At 35.9% G+C, this 22,537-nt stretch overlaps 1 pseudogene; it reads right to left on the bottom strand.

The window, feature by feature from the left end:
• Positions 1 to 29: 29 nt before the first annotated feature.
• On the bottom strand, positions 30 to 22,537 carry LOC141833952 (protein SPIRRIG-like; annotated as a pseudogene).

The following is a 22,537-nucleotide window of genomic DNA, read 5'->3' as shown; positions in this document are numbered from 1 at the left end:
TTTTTTGCAAGATAATCAACATGTAAGAATCAAGGCTTAGATAGGATCTTAATTGACAATAACAAAGGAGCTACAGTTTAACACAGATACTTACCTTCCCTCTCTGCTTATATCCAAATATAAGGTCTATCCAGTGGTGCAGATTTTCAGAAACATAATCTGACTCCAAGGCTTCACGGTGCTTCCTTATGAACTCTCTGGGACTGCCTTCGGCCCAAGGGGGTAGAACAACATCACCAACCTGAAAAAGAGCCAAATGTCAGCCTCATAAAGCATGGGTCCAAACAGAAAGTTTCTCCAAAATCATGTAAATATGTGCAGATAAACATATCAAAAATAGGAAATATCTAGATACTATTAGACTAAACATAATACCTTTTCACCTGACTGTTTTTCTCCTAGGTCAAGGTTAAAACGATTCTCAAGAAACTCAGGCATATAAAAGAATTCTGGGATTAGTTCCTTCACATCTGATGTATTGCTTTTTCCAGCCGCACTAGACCATGTGTCCCTGACACTATTGAACAAACGGTCTGCGTGATCAAACTGCCCTCCTTGTAGCTTCTGATTTTCTGTGCTGAATGGTGGTAGCCTAACGAGATAGAACAGTACAATTCCGGCACTGGAATAATGAGAACCATAATGAAACTTGGGAACATCAGGATCATCCCAGCTTTCATAACTGAAACATACAGAAGAAAATAAGACAGAAAATGAGAATCTTGAGAGATTTCTAGGCAGACTAAATATATGAGAGGAAAGCAGGCAAACCGTTTCCTGAACTCTTCCACTCCTTCTGCAGTTTGGCATCCCATTGGCTTATCAAGTCTACGGAATGTCTGAGGGTTCTTCAAATCCAGAGTTTTACTTTCATAATCTGCAAGAATCCATGGGAAAACAGGATATTGGGTAAGGTCACTGTACCCACGTCCTGCAAGAGTGTTAAGGTGCATTAGGTACTGAAAATTGCTGATCTCTCCACTTTGCCATCTTTTTGAGAAGGACTTGGCCATGATCTTAAAAAGCCGGCTTCCCTCATTGCCTTCTTTCTTTGATGACCCAGATATTGTTGAGTCCAACCTGTCAGTACTATAGCATATGAGCATCTTACTCTTTCAAAGCTAATGGAGCTATAAAGTGAGATACAGAAGAAAATCATATGATTGGTTGAAGAAAAATATATACCACTTTTTCAAAAACTCCACTTGCATCAGACTCATACAGAAGAACAAGAATAATAACTCACAAGTCATAACCACATAAGCAAGATAAAAACAACACCAATTAAGGAAAAATTAGCACGCTCAAAAAAGGAAAAAAAAGGTGATCAAGTAAAGGCAAACAAGAAGAGAGAAATAAAACATAATATCTGCAAAACTACCTACAAGTGCAAAAGAAATTGACTAGTTGAATATCTATTTAGAGTGCACAAAGTTGCAGGGATTTCCGCACAACAATCTCACTGCCTGGGAAAAGGAAAGACTTTTGTTACTCTTTCTCATCTATCAAGAAATTGTTATTGTACCTAGTAAACAAAGGTATGACAATCCCTACAAGAACCGATCTTAATGTTCCACTGAAACAATTAAAAGTTAATTCTAATGTGACATCCATAAATTTCCTCTTCCGAAAAAGTTCTAGATCTGATGTTAACAATGTGACAGGAAAGAACAAACAGAGATTCACAAGATCAAAAGCACCTATAACAATGAAGAAGAAAGAAATTCTAGCATAACTCAGAAATTACAAAGAATGGAAAAGCTCCTAATTTTCTCCGTGCACCAAAAAAGTTGATCTGTTGGAAACAAAAAATGCAAATGATAATGGCTTTTTCCTATAACTTTGAAACAAATTCTGAATAAATGATGGAAGGTGCTATCTCACAGCATGAGTTAACATTTTTCACCATAACATAGAACACTATTCCTAGTAAATGACTACAGTATAAATTACGATTTAGAGTAATAAGAATACCAGTAAAAAGGATATAGAAATAGTTTACTAAATGGTGTATATGCTAAGAATAACTTGTAAGAAGGCAGAACAAATGGAGTGAAATATACATGCTATTCCGTGGAAGGTTCATTGCGAGCAAGTTTTTGAAGACTTCTTCTCTCTCCTTTTTGTGGAAAACCAGAAGATCATTACAGCCATCCATGCTAAATACCTCAATAGCAACAGGACGAAGCTGGTAATCTCTTTTCAGGAGTTCATAAATACTATCAAACTTCCACATGTGCCATGGATGTGACAAGTTTCTAGTGCTGCAAATCTTTTCCTTTCCCCAAGCACCTCCATTGTACGCCCATGCTCTTCCACCAGCCAATGTCTTTGCTGGAGTGTCCCATGTTGAAGGAGATTTTTCCTGAAACTCACTGCTAACTGAAGTGTCCTTTTTTACACCTAATGCTTGATCAATCACTGAAAGATCATCCTCACTTGCTTTTTCACAAATGCAACCTGAATCATCAATATAGAAGTTCTCTATGACGTATAAGCAAAAGTCCCCTATAAGAAATATACCATCATGCTTGTCAAGGCCAATAACCCGTTCACAATTATAACTGAATCGTATCTTTTCTGAAGGTTCAAGGAAAGGCCTGACAAGATATTCACCATTATCTAGCTGTTCCTTCTCTTGCTTATCTTCTGAGGTTCTCATCTCATCAACCTTAAATGAAGATGATTGCCTGGGGGATCCTAGTTCAGATCTTTTGCCATATGTCATAGAAACAGAGAAGGAACTTGACTTGCCACCAAATTCTGTGGCAGATTGAACACTTGGTTCCCGCACATTGGAACGGTCATCATTCCACCCAATCTGTGCAGATGCCAAGCTTTCAATTTTGGAACCATCGTCTGTTACTAAAATTTCATCATGATCGGCATCATCACAGGTTTTCACCTGATCGCCATCTGATAACAGATTAAAGTATGAGTCTGACTCAGATCCAGATGTATCTGCAGCAATTTCATGCTTTTCATTTCCTGGATCTGGCTTTTCCAGCTCAAAATCCCAGGCAAGGATGTTCTGGATTGTATCAATTTTTAGTCTAGAACGTTCAAGTTTTTTTCGCATCCTATATGGACCTTCAATAGGACATAGTTGCCATTCAGGCTCCACAGATACATGTCGTACAGGAAAAATCCCTCTTTCATGAACAAGTTGCTGAAGATGGGTTTGCCACTCACTTTCAGCATGTAGAACCCAACCATATTTATCCTGACGAATAGCTCTTAGTTCTGTAGACATTAAATCTCGACCAGATTCAAGAACAAACCTTCGCTCATATATTTGTTCCCAGTGTTTTAAATTTATCTTTGAAGCATCCCGTGCTTTTCTACCCATCTCCCGCTTACGGCGAACTTCCATACCTTTAATTCTCACACCAGGAAACTTGGCTGTTCCAGCGATATATTGCATCCACATGATGGATGAACATTGCTCCAAGACTTTATTGACAGTTTGCTGAGAATTCAAAAACCAGTCAAAAAATGCAGAGGAGTTTCCTGACAATAATTTATCAAAACCACCATGCAAAGCATCCAAAGTTGGTCGTTGGTTTGCCTTTGACACAAGAAAGTCTTCAACTGCAGGACGACGATGCAACAGTAAGTATTTGATAATGTCAACTGCCTGATTTCTAACAGTCGATCTCTTGTCATTAAGAAGAGCAATTAAATTTACGCAAAGGCAACAGATTAGATCAGTATCAAGATTGCTTGGGCAGAGAATCAGCTGCTTGTTAGCAATTAACAGCTGCAAAATAGTGCATATATCAACAGTAGAGTCATCTTGTATTCCATCGAAGGATAACCCCTTGGGCCCCTCAGATTGAAAATTCAAAACTGAAAGAAGATTACCTTCACCAATGGAATTTAAAAATGTAGGTAAAAAGCAATACATGATAATACGATTCGTGTTTTTCAGAATGGCATGAACATATGCCTCAAGTTGCTTAGTTCCCCTAGCAATGGATAAGATTCCTTTTCCAGGTGCAGCCTCTTCCACACGTCCATCCTTATTAGCAAGCTGCAACATGGACAATAGAAATTCCAGGATTCTAAATACACCAATTGGTTCTGGAAAAGATCCCATATACACTCGATCTATGGTCATCCAACAAAGAGAATCTAGGTTTACTGTCCAACGATTCTTATCAAGCTTCTGTTCATCTTCATCATCACGCAGGAGACGCCGTTCAAGGAAGTTCATCAATCTACTTAAACACAATCCTTGAAAAACTAAAGTAGACTCAACATCCACATAAAGTGGAGTAGACTCTAAAATATTTTCCACAAGTTGGGTTGCTTTCAGTTGTTCTGAGACAATATCAGCAAGAATTTCTGCAATGAAATCTAAGACAGCAGTAGCCCCTGCAGAACAAGGACCACCTCCATAGCCGGAATCATCAATTTCAAGTAATAGCTTTGGGTTTATGGGAAAGAACATGCTTGCAGCAGATGATTCATGTAAATCAGGAGAGGATTCCTCATTCAATGAAAAAGATGTTCTCATGGATGAAGTCGCAGTTAATTTCACTTTTGAGTCACTGGTACTGCTTGTGCTGCCAAGCCAGGATGTCAAAGCAAGAACAGGAGAAGCAGTGGGTGTTGCTCCGGATTTTGTGTTTGAATTGTCTGAAAGGGAAGGAGAACTAGGCACATTGACAGAGGAGGTACTAAGTGAATCTGTTTGTTGATTGGGAACTTGACTCCCATTGGAATCAAGACGCTTTAGCTCAGTAGCATTATAAGCAACAGGCATATCACTAAAAAGTTGTGCTTCAGGACATTGGACAGCTTGCCCACCTCCTTCACTGAGAGATTTCTTAAGATCAATATCAACCAAAGGATGATTAGGAGACCCGCCTATATAGCCTGAGCTAGTACTTTTGTGCTCTTGAGGATAGCTTCCGGCACTCATGGAAGTTTTCACAGATTGATCATTCTCCAGAGGCAAGCTAGAGAACGAATTTTCAGAGTCATCATCATCATCAACATTAACATTATTTTTCACCTTTGCTGCTGCAGCTGCAAGATCCTTGGCCATTTTTAACGCACAATCAGCCCTGCATAATAGTATAATGGTCAATAACACAAGAAAAATGATAGACAGATGTATATATTATATGTCTAATATTATTTGTGATGGAATTAAAACCAGAAGTGATATGTACTTTACAAATTAGAAATCATGCAACAGACCTTACACAAGAAAAGTACAGGTCAACACAGCTTTCAAGAAACTCCACACGCCGGCACACAGAAGAGAATGGTGGGCATGTCTTTGCCAAATCAACCATAAAACGCAAAATTGAAGTAGCAGCAATAGGTGCCCCAGCTTCCCCGCCCATTAACCGTGCTGCGTAAGTCTTGTGCAAAAGAGCTTCACCTTGTAGGTCACCTGATGTGTCTGTTGTTGCATCTACAAGCTCTGCAACTAAGCTACCACTAAGAAGTGATAGTTTACCCTCTTGATGGGCAAGCATTGACTGCATACTCAATTTATCAAATGTAGCTTTTGCCATAGAAACCACAGTTTCTAACAGCTCAACAAATTTCAACTCGCCAAAGTTTCCATCATGTGGCAAAAGTGCAAAGAAGTCAAGCATGCGGACTTCAGGCACTCTGGGATAGACATCCTTACCAAATATTAAACAGAAGAGGATATAGTATATTTCAGGGGAGTCATGAAAGCTTGGAAGAACCCGTGACAATCCTTGGTAACCCCCACTTGTTCGAAATTTGAGAGCAAATGTAGGAGAAGTGAGACAAACTCCAAGAAGAGTCATGATCCATCTCATGCTGGTTGGATGTACAGCTTCATCAAGAAAAAATGCAATCAACTTAGATGAGACAATCTTGTGCCAATGCTCAAGCAACTCTTCAGAACCAATAGTAACTTGCAAATCAATAAGCATCTCCAGTAACATATTTCTCACAATAACATGCTTTCCCATAGGTTCTCGAATAATATGACTCCTTGGAGTCAGTTCAGGAGGATCAAAGGTCATAATAACAAATCTGATAACTAGTTCTAACTCAGATTGTAAAAAGCCATCCTCCAAAATAACACCAAGCAATACTACCAGCTTTTCTAAAACAATCACCTCCACATCTCCACGTTGCAGGGTAACTAACAAATGCCGAACCAGGTTAATCCGGCGTAAGATTGTCAGGTTATGGTTTCTATACCAGTGCATTGATACCATGCGTTCTAGAAATCCAAGAAGTGCAATTTGAATTGGAACAGGAGCTTCCACCCACAATGTCCAGTCTAAAAGTACATGCTCAACCATGTCAGCATTTGAAAGAACAATACAGTTTGAGTTTGCCTCAGACAACTCAGTATTTTCAAGTTCAGAAAAAAGACTAAATGAATCTTTTTGTACAGAGATATCATCCATATCTCCATGTGATCCAACTGAAGAAAAATCATCAGAAAATTTAGGCAAAGAAAGATCATCAATACTAGCTTCTGGTAAGGTTCCAGCATGGTAAATTGTTCTGTTTGCTCGAAGCTTTTGTGGTTCAGAAAAGGAGGCTTCACATGCAGCAATTCGGAAGAATATGTCAAGAGAATGCATATCAAACAATGACATTTTGTGTTGTAGAAAAAGTGCCAGCAAATGATATCCTCTTAAAGCTTGCATATCCTTGACATTCTGTGGACTTTGATGCAGTGAGCATGCAAGTAACTCTAATACCATGTGTAGCATATCCTTAGTTTCTGCAGCTTCAACAAGGGTGAGCACCACAGGGATTCCACCAACAACACGCACACTATCTCCAATCATGAAATGGTTGCAGATATAGACATCTCCAGAAAGACGACCATAGCGTGGTATTCCTGTCAAACAGCATTTAATAAGAATATTATGCGAGATTGCATTAAAAGATAAAGTATCATTTATAGGTGGCGTACCACCAATAGGAGAAGCAGCAGCAGATGTTGGGTCCACAAGGTTGAGCAAGGACAATGTTCCAGAAGCTCTAAATGTTTCTGAGGATGTTCCATCAAAAGCAAAGATGAGCTTCTTGCCAGACAGCTGTAGAGAAAAATTTGTCAGTCTTTCCAAATCCCAAACAATCCCACTGCGATCAGAATTATATGTCCCCTGTTTTACAGAATTATCAAGTCGCTGTGAATTGGAGGTGAACTGGCAACTCAGCTTCCAAAGAATCTAAGATGGCCATGCACCCCCCACCACAAGCCTGGTTTGGAACGAATCTTAGTAAACTGTATCCTGGAACAATCCCCTGTATCCCCGACCAAGAATATACATGAAAAAAATACTGCCTGAAGTAAGCACCTCCTCAAAAAGATAACAACAACGAAGCCTCCATGAAAAATCACTGATTTTTGCACGAGCTGCTGGTGTGCCAAGAGTAACTTGCAAAGATTTACCAACAGGAGACAGTGAGTAGCCAAGCTTTCCTGTATGCATCAGCTTTCCATTAACGTAGACATATGCCACACTAGCTTGAAAGAGTCCAGCTAATGCATTAGGTTTGCTGTGAACAATTGCAAGGTGATACCACTTTCCTTCTTCCATTTCTATGCCAGAAAAAGATAGAGAGCAAGAGCTGCTTGTAGCTAGAGTTAAAACACCATTATCATGAAGGTAGAGTTCTGCATATAATGTGTTTCCATCATTCACTGCTCCAACAGAAAATATGCGCAACACCTGTCCAACAGAAGCATTTCTTTTGCTAGATCCAGTTTTGGACCCTTGCTCTGATTCTTTCATGAGATTTTTAAACAATTCTCGGTACTGAAACCAACAGACAAAAGTATATCCAGCAGCCGGTGGCCATGTTCTTTCTCCTAAAGACACCTGGATGGATGCATGACCTACTTTGCTCATGTCCATCTCCACAAAAGGTGCTAAAGAAACACCCTCAGACCTAATGTCTTCCATTTGAAGTAATTTCTCCATCATATCAACAAGAAGATGACCAGAACTTTTCATCTTCAATAGAAGAATATATCTAACAAGAATTCGAAGCTCAGAAGAAGATAGCCTATTGTGAAAACAATATATTAATATCTAATAAGAAATGAGTAATTAGATAATAAGTTCTGCTTCAGTGAATAAACCTGAATGCCCCCAGGACTTCCACGATTCGCAAAGCATGAGTAAGCAATGGAGAAGAGCCCTCAAGACATGGGCTAATTGTCTCCAGCAAGAGAGCAATGCATCCTAGGTAATTCTCCAACCAAAAGTAAGATTAATTCACAAATTGTGCATAACACACAAACACACAAAAAAATATGCTATATTGTTTCCTTACCAACTGAAGTCAAATTTTCCTGATTGAATGGACCAGCACAAGCAAGCTTATCGATAAACTTCAGAATATCCAACTGCACTTTTGGAGTAAAGAGTAACAAAGAACGTATCAGAACAGCTATTGCACTAGCATTATATATCCGCTCTCCCTCAATCCTAGATATGCCAAGAGAGGTGGTCAAAAATGAATTTGTATCATCCTCTGATGTATTGAAGGAAAAAGAATTTCCCCCAGGGACAGGAGTTGGTGGGAGAATAGTCTCAAGAGCAAGCTCAAACATCAACTGGATAACTTGATTCTCGCATTCCACGCAAAGTAAACCAGACTCACATACTAGATCATAAATGGTCTGGGATAGCATAATGGCATGGAGTCTCAATCTATTTACAGGGTTATTTGATACACCAGCAGTGATGGCTCGCATTAGAAAACTAAAAGTATTCATGGAAGATTGAACATCTGGAAGCTCACTGCTCTGAAAGTTATGTAATGTGGTCAATAATAATGAAAATCCAGTGGCATCTCCAAATACTCGTTGTGCTGCATTATTTGCTCCAAGGATACGCCAAAGTGAACCTAACATATCACATTTTGCATCATTTTGAAGTTTGTATTGAGATCCAGAAACACTTGTTATCATATCACTCTTGAGAATCTCAATTAGTGCACCTAGCTCTTCTGGATGAACCTGGTAAGATACAAAGTTCAACTTATGAGGTGAAAAAATCAATTTGGCTAGTATTCCAAACCTCTGTAAAGAATAGGGTAATTAAGTTCCACGTGGAAACATTCATCCTTTTAAGGAGAATCAGATACTAACACATACCTGAAGAACATCTTCAATGATCAAACAAGATAACAGCCGAAGAACACCAGCTCGGTGGTGATCAGATATCAGGAAGGGTAGAATGATGCTGACCCCATTAGAAGCTCGAAATGCTTGTTGGTTGGCTTCAGCTTTCCTCAACAAAGAAAAGAGACAATCCCATGCTATCACTATCGTACTCTCGTCTTCAAATACAGAATATTTTCCTGAACCAGAACCTACTGGTTTTGGTGTGGTAAGAATAAGATCTTTGTTGTCAACGTGTTTCTTGAAGCTTGCAGTATTTGACTTGGTCCCTAAGCCACTAGAAATTGTGTTTTGCTGCTCTGAACCAGAAAAATACCTATTTTGCTTCAGATCATCTAGAAGAACCTCCAAAACACCGACCTCCCTGAGAACCTTCTTATACTTCTGATCAAATGACAAGAGTTTGACAAAGAAAGCTAGTATAGTATGTTTCAGACTGGAAGTAATTGGTTGTTGCAATAAGCAACAAAGTGAAAGCAATTCTTGTTCAGGAGTGCAGTTTACAACAGTGACAACATATTCCAGTATTTTAAGAATAATCTCCTGTAATGATACAGGGAAACTTGCCATGTTAAGAATGAAGAGAGGCAATGTCCGCAGTTGTTGACAGAGCATATAATTGTCAAGATGACATGAAAATATTTTAAACAATCTATTCAACACCTCTGCCTGCAGTTCAACATTGTCAGCCTTCAGAAAAATATCTTGAAGCATCTGAATTGCTTCAAGATCTTTAACCTTAGCATTACCTTTTTCCTCATCATTTAGCTTATCCAAAGGCATGTAGCTTCTATTGCGCCTACTCTGCGAATGTTTTGAAGATTTTCCATAAGTAGGTTCGGTATGACCTGTTTGTGCTAAATTTACAAGAACATCAAGAAGCCTTATCAATGCTGGAGAAAGTTGGGATGGTAAAGTATCACTTTGGTTTTCCAGAAGCGATGAAGTATTAGGTGCATCAGAACTGTCCAAGTGGGAGGATGCTTCATGTGGTAATTTTGAGTTGACTTGTTGAACAGTCGGATCCTTCCTCAAGCTAGATAGAGTTAAGGCAAACTGAACAAGAAAATGATAACCATGTGCATTGTGAATATCTTCCCTGAGACTAGTGGAACCAGCCTCTACAAATAAAAGCATAGCAGGTGTTACATTAAGTCGAATTAACTGTCTAAAAGTTACTGAGCTGGTCCATTACAGAGAGAAACAATTTGAGTTTAGAAACTGTTGAATTTAAGAAAACACATCGAGAAAATAGAATGGTTTGGAATTAAAATTACCAGATCTATATGATAATTCAACACATTCAAGTAGCAAGTCTACTATCCCCATGGTATAAGCAGCATCACCATTTTCAGCATTGAAATCTTTTACAGCCATAAGAAGGACTTTTATCTAAACACAAAACCACAAAGCACCTGATAAGATCAGACATGAAAGCCAACAACATATTTGCTGAAGAGTAGAAAAAGAATAATGAAACTTAAAAAAGAAGGTACTTCTGGGAGATGAATGAAGAAAAGAAATGTAAATAAAGAACGAAAATCTTATAAACAGAGTACTTATTCCTATAAAAATAAAGTAACATAATGCAGAACTTATTGCTGATGCAACCATATGCTGAATCATAATGTGGAGTTTCATGAAGCAATCTGTTTTACACAACCGCTGACAGTATTTTTCCCACAATTTTATAATTCAAGCATGCATCTTAATCCATTTATAGCATATATGTAGCAGTTTGATACAAAAATACTAGTGAAATGTAACCATATCTCTAGAACAGTATGAACAGATAAGAAAATGTCAAAATAATAGTAATCTTCTATATTGACTTGACGCAAAAGGTTATCCTGTCCAAGCCTCCTATGTATGCAAGCTCTGGGAAGGTTATTGCTAATGTTGCTACGACCTAGATACTACTTGAGAACGATGGAATGTTCATCTGATCTGACCATTTGATAGAAGAATAGGATCATAAGATCCTAGACTTTAATATTTATCATGAAAAAATTATATTTGAAATTTAAAATTATTCGTACATACTTTCAATATATAGTATGAACATTTTAACTTTTCAATAATTTTAATATAATAAATTATATTATTCATGTAGAAAACAAATGTATAATGTTATGTGCTGTGAAGGTTTCATAGTATTTCTAAATATAATGTTCGTTGCAATATCATAAAGCATTGTTTTGTCTAATGGAAGCCCAATGTAAGAAGCTCCCGCCAATGCGGTTCATAAAAATAGATGATAATGAAAAAGATTAGAAAATATTCTTCTAATTAGAGTTAAAAATGTTCTCATATAATACAAAATTTATTGGATGATATGGCACAAAAAAATGAATTTTTTTATTGGATGTCAAATTTAAGATGCCTATATGAATGAAAGTTTATTCTTTGAGTTGTGATTGTGCAGATCAAGATCCTAGCTGTGAACGGTGAGGAAACGTCAGATTGGATCATAGATTTGTGAGATCTATGCCCAATTAAGATCTTAATTGAAATCAAAATTGTTTAGGACAGACTGCGGTTATTACATGCAATCTTGTCCTTGCTTAGCAAAAAGGTTGGTTTTCTTATTCAAAAGTTGAAATCCCCTGGGTGTCAATTGAGTAATCTTAGCATAGCGTTGAGCTCAAAAATGTGAAATCTACTTGACTATGTAAATTAAAATGATAACACAAAATCTCTCAATTATTTCTAAAATCCTTAACTTGCACAGAAGAATTGGTGCATTTATATACTTCTATAAGACACCTAAAAAACTTTTACACCTTTTCCACCGCTTTTATTTTTCTTCAGTACACCGAAATAATTGTTAAAAAGTCAGTTAATGCCACTATAGTAAACCCATCAATCATCCATGTGAACTTGTGAATCAGTGATCACCCTATTTCTGCTAGCCTTCACAGACATGTGGATTCCTAGTTATTAACTGGAATGATGATGACCAAAAGAGATTAAGAGAATTGGAATGCTAATCTCGGGACAGAAAGACTAAAGTTTCAGTATTGTGTCACCCATATCAGAGCAAGATAACCTCTGTGTATAGGTAAAAATCCCCTAGAATCACCTACCTTTATTCCCCTCCCCACTCCTCCTCCTCTGTGTGAACGATCCTATTTCTACGAGTCATTATGGATGTGTGGGAAATGGAATGATGAGATGATGGAAGGGATTAAGAAAATTGAAATGCTAATCTTGGAATAGATACACCAAGGATTAAAGTTTCAGTAGCATATCATCCATATTAGGGCAAGAACAACTCCTTTCGATGTGGTCTTGAGATGCAACATGAAGGTGGAATCTCCTTTGTCATATAACAGTACTCTTAGGCCGCCTCCTTCTGTTAGGTGCATATCCTCATCCTCCTCTTTCATTTGAATAACCCTATTTCTGGTAGTTTTAACTCACTATGGACATAGAGATTCATGGTTTAAAGCCTAGATCCAATTCCAAAGTGTTAGATATAGACTAGAACGATACAATTTTGGTACGGTACCATTCCATTTCGTCTAGGTACTAGCTGCTCCAATGAGGAAGGGAAGAACGAGGAAGAGGAAGCTTACTTGCGTCATGTCAAGGAGACACTTCGAGCTTTCGAGACGTGCTCAAGGCTTGAAAGTGGGTCACCAAGATGCTTGGACTAGATGGAGAGTCACGAACGTTCGTGGCTCGCCGAATCTCATGAAAAATGTAAAAGACATGCAAAGCTCATGACAAAGGAGGAAGTTCATCTGAGATTTCAAGTCGTCAAAGCAGTTCATGCCTTCATGACAAGCTCACAGCTCAGAAGCTGGCCGCCAAGATGCTTAGGCTTAAACAGAGAGTCGCAGAAGTAGCTTGTGGCTCGCCAGATCTCACAACAAAGGCATAATATGCTCAAGCAGAGGTCATGACTAAGGAAAAAATTTGAGGCGAGGTTATGATAGAGGAAGCTCGGGCAGAGATCGCAATGAAGGAAGAAGCTTCGGGCAAAGCTCAAAGCGAAGGAGGAAGCTTGGGCAAAGCGTGCAACAAAGGAGGAAGTTCAATAGAAGCTTGCGATGAAGGAAGAAGCTCATGCAAAGCTCGTAAAAAAGGTGAAAGGCTTGAGCGGAACTTGGGACAACAGCGGAAGGATTGTGATGGGATATCTGGTAGCTTCTTGTGTGCTGGTTGGCAGGCAGAATGAGAAGTTTTGTCTGTGCTGCCCAACACATAATGGTATTTAAAACAATGATACATATTCCTAACTAGTTAGCTGGAGTGATAATGACAGAATGAAATTAATAGAATTGGAATCCAGTCTAACAAAAAAGATATTAAGAAGTTTCTGTACCATCTCACCCATACCAGGGCAAGATGACCCATTCTACTACTATGCCAAATTGTAGCGTGGAAGCAAAATGCTCCTTCTTACAGAATCTTAAGGCCGCCTTCTTCATCTATCAGATGAACAAACGCTTCTCCCTCCTTCCTCCTACAACTGCTGTACACTGGCATTCTAGGTTGGGATCAAAACCAGTTCTGGCCCAGAAACTTTAGCACTTGTGAAATACTGCATTAACATCGTATTTATCATTTGTTATTCTATAATTGAGAATAGGAATGATAAAACTATATAACTTAAAACAGGAACGATGCAACTGTATGATCAATCTTGTTAAATTATATCTTTTTAATTATCTCTTAGCTATAACCACTAGTTCCACCTCATTCCCACACTCTTGTATGGAGCAAAAATTCACTACAGTTCAATTCATTAATCACCACTCCATTTTAATCCAATAACAACAAGAAATCATGAGTCCCAACTATTTGAGGTTGTTTACTTGGAATTTTATTTCCTTAAATCCTAACACCCTAACTACGGATTCCTAATTTGACTCTACACTCATTTCTCACAACTAAACCAAGTATTCCAACCATTCAAAGTTTTCCAGTAGTCATTTACAACCTTTTTGTGTTGAATGAAGCCACAATTAGTAGCCATTCAACATTTCCAGAAGCCCTCTCATGCAAATTGTTGGAATCACATGATTCACTACTTAAATTTGTACATGGTATGAGTCTGATGTAAAGGAGTCATGCAGAATCGATTTGATTCAATATGATATGATTGGACAAACTTTGTAATATTCTAGAAAAGAGAAAGAAAACCATTCAAAGTAAAATCTGACGTGTTAAAATTAAATCCAAGCCCATTAAACAAACCCAACCTTGCAAAAATTAAATCCAGCCCGCCAAAAGTTGCACTCATTATATGAAGAATTTTCTGTTACTCAATACAAGTGAACCATAGGTTAGAGAAGGAAAATTCTGGTGAAGAAGAAAAGATATTGCCTTATAGAGATTCATAGCTAATGATAAGAGGGAAGCTGGCAAGCCATGGTGACTTAGAACAGTTTTGTTTAAAGACTTGAAATAGACAGGGGTGGAGTCCAAGGTCACTCAGAAGAAGGTTGACAATGAGAGTGGAGTCCCATTAACTCAAATGATGTCTTACCACTTCATAATCATATTTCTCTTTTCAACTCTTTATATAGAATGATCATTGTGTTTCTTTTAACAATATAAATATAGAAATTGGTCTCTTTCAAACAGCTCGAGTTTCTGGGATAACTAGCCAATACTTCAACATGACATCAGAGCAAAAGTTATCAATATATAAATTTAGTCCCTTTAAGTGGTTAACTGTATCATGTCATTGTGATTTGAAATTGATAATAGTGGAATTAAGGGTGATTTTCCAATTGCTGGAAACAATTAATAATGAAATGATTGTCCTATTATCCTATTGCAGCTGAATAATTATCCATGAATCAGATACAAAATTTCATTTCTATACTTTATATATGTGAGTACTCCATTTAGCCAGTCTGAGATCATCATGTTATCACCTTGCATCATGAATTCAAAAAAGAAACTACATTACCAAGTGATGCTTGCGTATATACTTTGCAGTGCTTCCATTATCATTAGCGAGAAGAAGGCCAAGTATCTGTACGCAAGAGAAACAACATGAAAGACTATCATAAAGATATGCAAATTGCAGAGTTTAGTTGAATATGTTAAACCCTATACAATGCATGAGCAAAAAACAAAACCTGCATTGCATGTCGATGAAGTTGAATTGTATGCAGAGGAACAAGCCCGTCCCTGAATTGGGCGAATACATTCAATGAACCATTTGCAACCATATGAAAGAGAAGTTGAAGTGAATCATCTTCAATCAAACTCGGTGCTGCTGAAGGATGGCTTGCTAATGCCTTCATAATGTGTACAATACTTCCTTCTATCTGATGGGGATAAATTAATCACAAGCCAATTAAATTTCACATAATTAGCACTTAAAAAGTAAGAGGTAATGATGCAAAACTAAATTGTCCTCATAGTTTGACTTTCTAGAAAATAATGTTTCATAATGATTTGTTCATAGACTAGCAAAATAATTGCAAGAATACAAACACAATAATTGTAATGCAATCTCAATCCAACAATTGCAAGACTAAACTGAATAATTATAAGATAATTTCAATCCAACAATTGCAAGACTAAACTGAATAATTATAAGATAATTTCAATCCAACAATTGCAAGAATAGACTGTAATTATAGACAAGATCCATATTCCAAGTTTGCAGCTAACTACTATTTGACAAATAGATGACTGAAAAGTGAAAAGTAAGATGTGAGACTAAAATTCATAAACAACCAGAAAAATATTGCATTTATTGAATGTCCAGTAGATAGTTTGATCATAAATCTAAACAAGGTTAAGAGAATTTGCATGTCTGATATGTTGCAGAAATCAGGATCATTTATCAACAGACTTTTGAAAAATCAAGAGAGCAAATAAGGAACTGTAGAAAAAGAAACTAGCAAAAAGAAGGGACAAGATCCCCTTCACAAACTCTGTATTTTTCAGCAAGAATCTATTACCCAAAACTGATGCCGCAAAACATTATAAATCAGGAATTGTGTTCTTAAGATTGAGATTACCTCAAGTTGTCGAATTCGAAGAGCATCTTTATCATCCACATCTTTTTCACTTTTCCTGAAGTCTTCCAAGCTATCAGTGTTTTCTCCTTTCAATACTTTAGGATGTAGAAGTGCATTGAGAATGTGAATAAGGCAACATAAAATGCCAGAGTCCAACAGGGATTGCTTGTCAATAGCCTATCAATAAATAAAAACATATTTTATGTGTAAATGTGGATACAAAGGTGATATGTATATACCTAGAGATAGTATATTCAGAATAAAATTTTACAATTCAATCTAGCTCCAACAGTTTGAGGATACTGATTATATTTTATGAAAAGAAGAAGAAGAAGAAGAAAAGGATAAGTGCATGGTTCTAAACAAGGAAATGGTTTTTAAAGTTCTCATAAAAATTTTAATTATATAAAACAACATAACAATGGAAATCATTTTCATTATTCCTGCATATAACAAATTATAAAGGAATAGGTAATGTGCCTGTATATCCACAAGATAAAATATTAGTAAATCATTCTTTAACCAACTTAAGATATCTTGAAAACATTTAATATTAAAGGGAAGTGTTCTGGCAGTTGAATTCTAGTCTTTAACTTTCAGTTAAATCAGACTATATTCCTTTGTTTTATTTTCCGAACCCTGGTAGTCAGGACTCACAATTGCTTCAGTTGCTTTTTTTATTGTTCTTGTTATATTCCTTAGCTTTATAGAATTTGCCTCTAGGTTCATTTTGGTTTGCCAATGTAGTCCTACCTATATGATTGATTGATTTTTTTTAATCATTCTATGTTAAAGTACTAACAAAGTTTTAAGTTACCAAACAATTTACTAATTGCAAGAATATAGACATACCGCTGTTACAAGAACTTCTATAGCATATAACAAATTAGAACCACGAGTGAGCCCATCCTGGTAGAAAAATAAAATAAAATACTTTAAAGTCAGAGACCTTTTTGGAATTAAAAAATAACTGAATCACTATAAATTATCAAAAGATGAAGCAACAAACCTTAACATCAGAAAAGAAACTTATTATGTTTGTGTCGTTCAAAGAATTTCCTTTACTATAAATTCTTAGCTTCTCAACATCTGTTACAAAGGCCCTCCCAACAACAAAAGAAAATATGTGTACTTCTACAAACCTGTAATGAAAATGAGATAGATTAGTTCAAAGGACCTATTCTGACTTGTGTTACAATACTTTATTCACCAGCAAGTTATCAAAATATAACTCCAACCAGATTTTAGGGAAGACATGAGACTTTTCTTTTAAAACTCATTGGATTCATTATTATCTTTTAAGTGCATCACTAAATTAAATGAACAAGTGCAGTACTATAGGAAGTGTCTTAAATTGATGTTATCTTTTAGTGGCATCTTCATTTATTTTAGAAGGTAGAGTGGATTGTAAATGGCAATCTGAGCATATCAAGATCCAAAGCTTCTTCTGTAAGTAGACTTGTGAAGAAATTGATGCAATTTCAGAAACAGAAACAACAAGAATCAAATTTAAATTAATAAGCCAAAGTCCCAACTATTGAGGTCGGGTACATTTCTCTTATCCCATATTGATCCTCATTAAAGAATATATCGCTAGAAATATTTGAATTTTTAGATAACTTTTAATTATGTTAATTGTTAATTGCATTTTTATAAAGATTTAAAGTATTGTTTCATGTTGAGTCCTCTTCGGAACAATACTGTTTAGGTGCTAATTGTACCAACATTTAGCAGGTTCAAAGTATGTCAACATAAGTTCAAATCATTTTTAATCTTTAAATATCAGTGTTTACTTCTAAAACAAGAACTATCATAATTAATAGTTCATTGAATTGAAATTAAAAAAACAAGTTAAAAAAATAATAAGCAACTTATCAGTTAAAATCAAAAAGAATATTGTGCATTGGATTCAAAAAAGGCAACCTACAAACTTTTCAACTAATGTTCTAGTTAACTTAACTTAATTATAATAAGGAACAAGCTAACAAACTTTATAAAGAACTATTATAATGATACTAGCACATGACTTTAACTAAAACTAAAGTCTAATTATTAACTTAATTCTTAAGCTATATGATCAATATATCCTATAAGTAAACTTATAACTAACAATATTGTACTATTTGTAAATCAGCATTCATATTAACAATCAAAACAAAGTAAAATCCTATTGACATTATAAACTTAAATTTTAAATAATAATTAATATCTTAACTTAATTAATAATAAATAAATAAAATCCTAGCCTATCCCTTCTAAAAGAAAATGTATGCCAACGACCCTAATACTATTAATGTCAAACTAAATTTATATAACTTGTTGATATTCTAAATTATAAACAACAATATATAAAATACTATTAATGTCAAACTAAATTTATATAACTTGTTGATATTCTAAATTATAAACAACAATATATAACTGATTTGTAACCCCACTTATATAGGTTCGCGACCTCCCCCTTCTTTGCAATGCAAGGCCACACCTACAACAAGGTCGCCCTCACACCACAAGTTCCAAATCCACTCACCTCAAAAACAAGGAGCCTCCCTTGGCCCTTTTGTGATTAGGATGGAATGTGACAGCACTTCCATTTTGTCAGTTTATCCTCCCCACACTTCTTCTCTTTCCCACGAACTTGCATTCCCTTCCCTGCCAACTAAACATGAGATTTAATTCTTTTCTCCCAACACAACCAATGGCTTCAAAGATTCAAATTGTTGAGCTATAAAATATATTGGTAGTCTTTGAACATGTCTATCCACTCTCATTTAATCTTTTGTGAGAGCTACACAAAATTGTTTTAGTAGTAGTAGTAATATTTTTCTATTAGTAACCTCACGCATTCATCTTAGTAATCGCATCTCTTCAACTGAAATGTGTTCTTTCACACCTACTAAACTCTTTTAAGTCTATGATTAAAATTTTCATAGTCTCTCTCCACGGTCCATTGTATCATCAAGTCTTCCTCCTATTACTGATACTTTCATCAATATGTTCTTGTGGAAGAATAGATCGAAGATGCTATTTCTTGTTCCTTCACATAACCTTTCTCTCGTTTATTTTCTTAATGTTGAAATTTTGAAATTATATTTAATATATTTTCTTTTAGTTCTAACTAAGTCTGAACCTTTAGTCTCTAAATTTCTATCCACAAAATTTCAAATATGATATGACTAAAAGGAAATTTTATAGGAGCTACATCCTTCAATCAGGGTGTAGAGTTAGAAAATAAAAGGTGAAATAGCTAATTTACTAGAGGTGAGAATGTTAAGAAAGGATAAGTGTGATTACTAAAGAATTCAAAAACATTATTATTCAAGAACAATTAGGTGTAGCAATGATAATTGAGAAATATGAGTCAAGATGATATGGACAAGCACAAAGACGATCAATAATTTTTATAGTTAATCAACTTGAATTTATTAGAGTTGAAAGTGTAGAGAATACAAGGAGACCAAAGAAGACTCTAGTTGAAGTAGTTTAAAATGGTTAGAGAGATTTGAATATTTTAATGATGTAGCACTTTTGCATAGAGTTTATCCAAGGTATAAGATCCATGCAGTTGGCATTATATAATTGTGAGAGGAGGACCTGATAATGATATAATCTTGTATAGAGATCAATAGAGGAATAAATTCATGTAGCTGAACTCAAACAATTAGGACTAATATGACTTGATGTTAATGATGATGAGAATAGCCAGTTGATAAGCTGTATATCATGAAACCATTGGAAAGTGCTTCACTGGTCAGTTCTTTGATGTGCTTCAAGTCCAGTGAGTCAGTCATGAACAAACTTTATTGTCCACAACTACAGTGTGTATAATCACTACAAGACATTAGGGTGCAATTCTACTAGGTTGACCATGATGTCCGCTAAGGAGAAGTTGTTCGAGCAAATGTATAAAATTTCCATCAGTAGGTGGATGCCATAAGTAAAGCTCAAACTTTCTTTGGAATTTATTTAACACCACATGTGAACTAGTAGCACATTATGAATCAGTAACTCTCTCTATATTAACAGCTATTATGACAATATTAAGGTATGGCTTCAACTAGCATCATGCATTCAAATCAATGATTTTGGATTTATGCCACAATGACTATGAGGCTAAATTGAAAATATCTCAAAATTATAAAAGGTTTTAGAATAAAGAAACACAAACATGATCAGAAAAAGTATGAAAGTAGCATAAAACAAAGAACTTCATTTAGAAAAATGATAGGAAAAAAAAAATTCTAAGACTCACTGTCTATGCTGCTGAATGGGGTGAGAGTGGAGGTGGAGTGGACTGACATGAGGTTCCTGTTCTTTAATGCACTTAAAAAAGAGGATTGGAGAATGATTGGATATGATTTGGAAGCATACACTACCACTGCTGCTACACTACTACAAATTGAGTGAAAAAAAGGTATTAACCAAGAAGATTTTTTTTCCCCACAAAAAAATGGCATCAGGTGATTCCTTCATTTGCCTATCCGTGGATGACTCAAGGCTCTTACCCCTTAGGTATTGATAAAAAAAAACACTAACATACTCCAAAAGCCTATGTGAATAAAAAAGATAATGTAAGGGATAACAAGAAATAACTTAAAAACCAAAACTTTTGTCAACATACATGAAGCACAAAGTAGCTTTACTAAACTTTAATTTGGAATAAGTTTCAAGTAGGTGTGTAACATAAATAATTACGAAATATGTATGAATACTACTTGCAAAAAGTATAAGTGTGCAAAAGAAATGTGAAACGCTTATGTTATACAACTGGAAAATTGAAAATTCTTACTTGGTAATTAACTGGGTTACATCGGACTGCTGTTTAACCAATCTACAGAATGCATCTACAGCCATATTCAGTGCTGTTTCTTTCTCCTGCAAGACCAAGCTCTCAGCAACTATATCTTTAAAAACCTTGAGATTGAAGGAAGTGTAACAGTCCTTGTACCAACCTTTTCAGAGTTGGAACTACGGAATTCTTCCCAGAACTTCTTAAATTCAAATTCAAGCTCAATTTTGCCTCTGCAGTTATAGAAGAACAAGAATCCATAAGTAAGCAATCTACAGAAACACATTTTGATTCTTTAAAGTAACACCAGTTGCAACCTTACGCAAGTAGAACTACAAAGGTCAAATAAATGTCATATGTATTTTATTCTTCACAAAAGAAAATGAAGAAGAACACACACAAAAAAAAACAAGGTAAGAAAACTAGTCATCATTGTTGTAGTTAACAAACGTGCTCAATGAGTAAAATTATCCAGTGCCAATTGTCTTGGATGTATGATGAGACATAGAATAAGATACACTTTTTTATGAGAAACTAAAAAAATCCTTGAGCTTTGAAAGGAAATTCAACTACCACATAGCATTAGATGAAGTTTCATGGAGGCCTTTGAAGTGAAAAGAAAACAAAAAATATCTCCAATCCAAAATGCAGATTCTACTGAAACCAAAGTTTTGCAATAAATACCATCTGTTAATAATTAGAAACTGCTACGTTAATTTTATTTCTGTTAAGAGCACAATGGAAACAAGTGCAAGATGCAAATCTTCCAAAAGTTTTGATTATGTGTTAAACGTACTTTATTCTATTTTTAAAAATATAACAGAACCATACTTATAGGAGGTGTGGGAAGTAAAGACCTCTATTTCATTTCTTCTCGTTGACTCTTGCTTTTTCTCATGTAATACAGACTCAATGCCAACTTCATTTCAAAATGTGAGGAGAGTGATAATCATGGTTCTTTGTTCTACCATTGTTCATTGATTTTTCTCTGCTTTTTAACGTTTATAACTACCAGAAGGAGAATAAACCAATACCAGATGTTGGCAGGAGGGTGGATTGGCTCTCACATCTTTCAATAAATAAATCAGAAAAAAAAATGATTTTCCTTTAATCTGACCTTGTTTATGCCAAGACATTCTTTTTGTGGCAAAAGTAAATTTGCCTAAGAAAGATTTGATTCATCCCTTTCACTAATCAACTAGCTATTATTCCCCAAAAAAGGTTTGCAGTCTTACATGGCGATGCCTAATTCCATAGACTCAAGCTAATACGAAGACATAAAAGCAACATCTTTGACAGCGAATTTTTTTTTTTTTCAGTAATATTATCCCATTCGATAACATTACACAGGAACTACAAAAAAGGAGACAACTTCCTAATCGGAGACGAAACGTTGGTCTCGTACCTTGCAGGGGACGACACGGGCGATCCATACGCAGACGCGGGGGCAGCCTCAGTGGTGCTAGCTCCACCATATTCGACAGAAGGGGAGAAAGAAGGCGATGGGTAGGTGGACTGCGCTTGCGGCTGTGACCCAGAGAGCCCGACCTTCTCCCTGAGATCTTTAAGTAATGACGACCATTTCATTGTTTTCCTCGACGACTG

This window comes from Curcuma longa, chromosome 8 (assembly GCF_044706935.1).
Source record: "Curcuma longa cultivar G26 ecotype Majalengka, Jawa Barat chromosome 8, ITB_CL_G26_1.1, whole genome shotgun sequence".
Taxonomy (NCBI): Eukaryota; Viridiplantae; Streptophyta; class Magnoliopsida; order Zingiberales; family Zingiberaceae; genus Curcuma; species Curcuma longa.
This window is presented reverse-complemented; position numbering and strand designations above follow the sequence as displayed.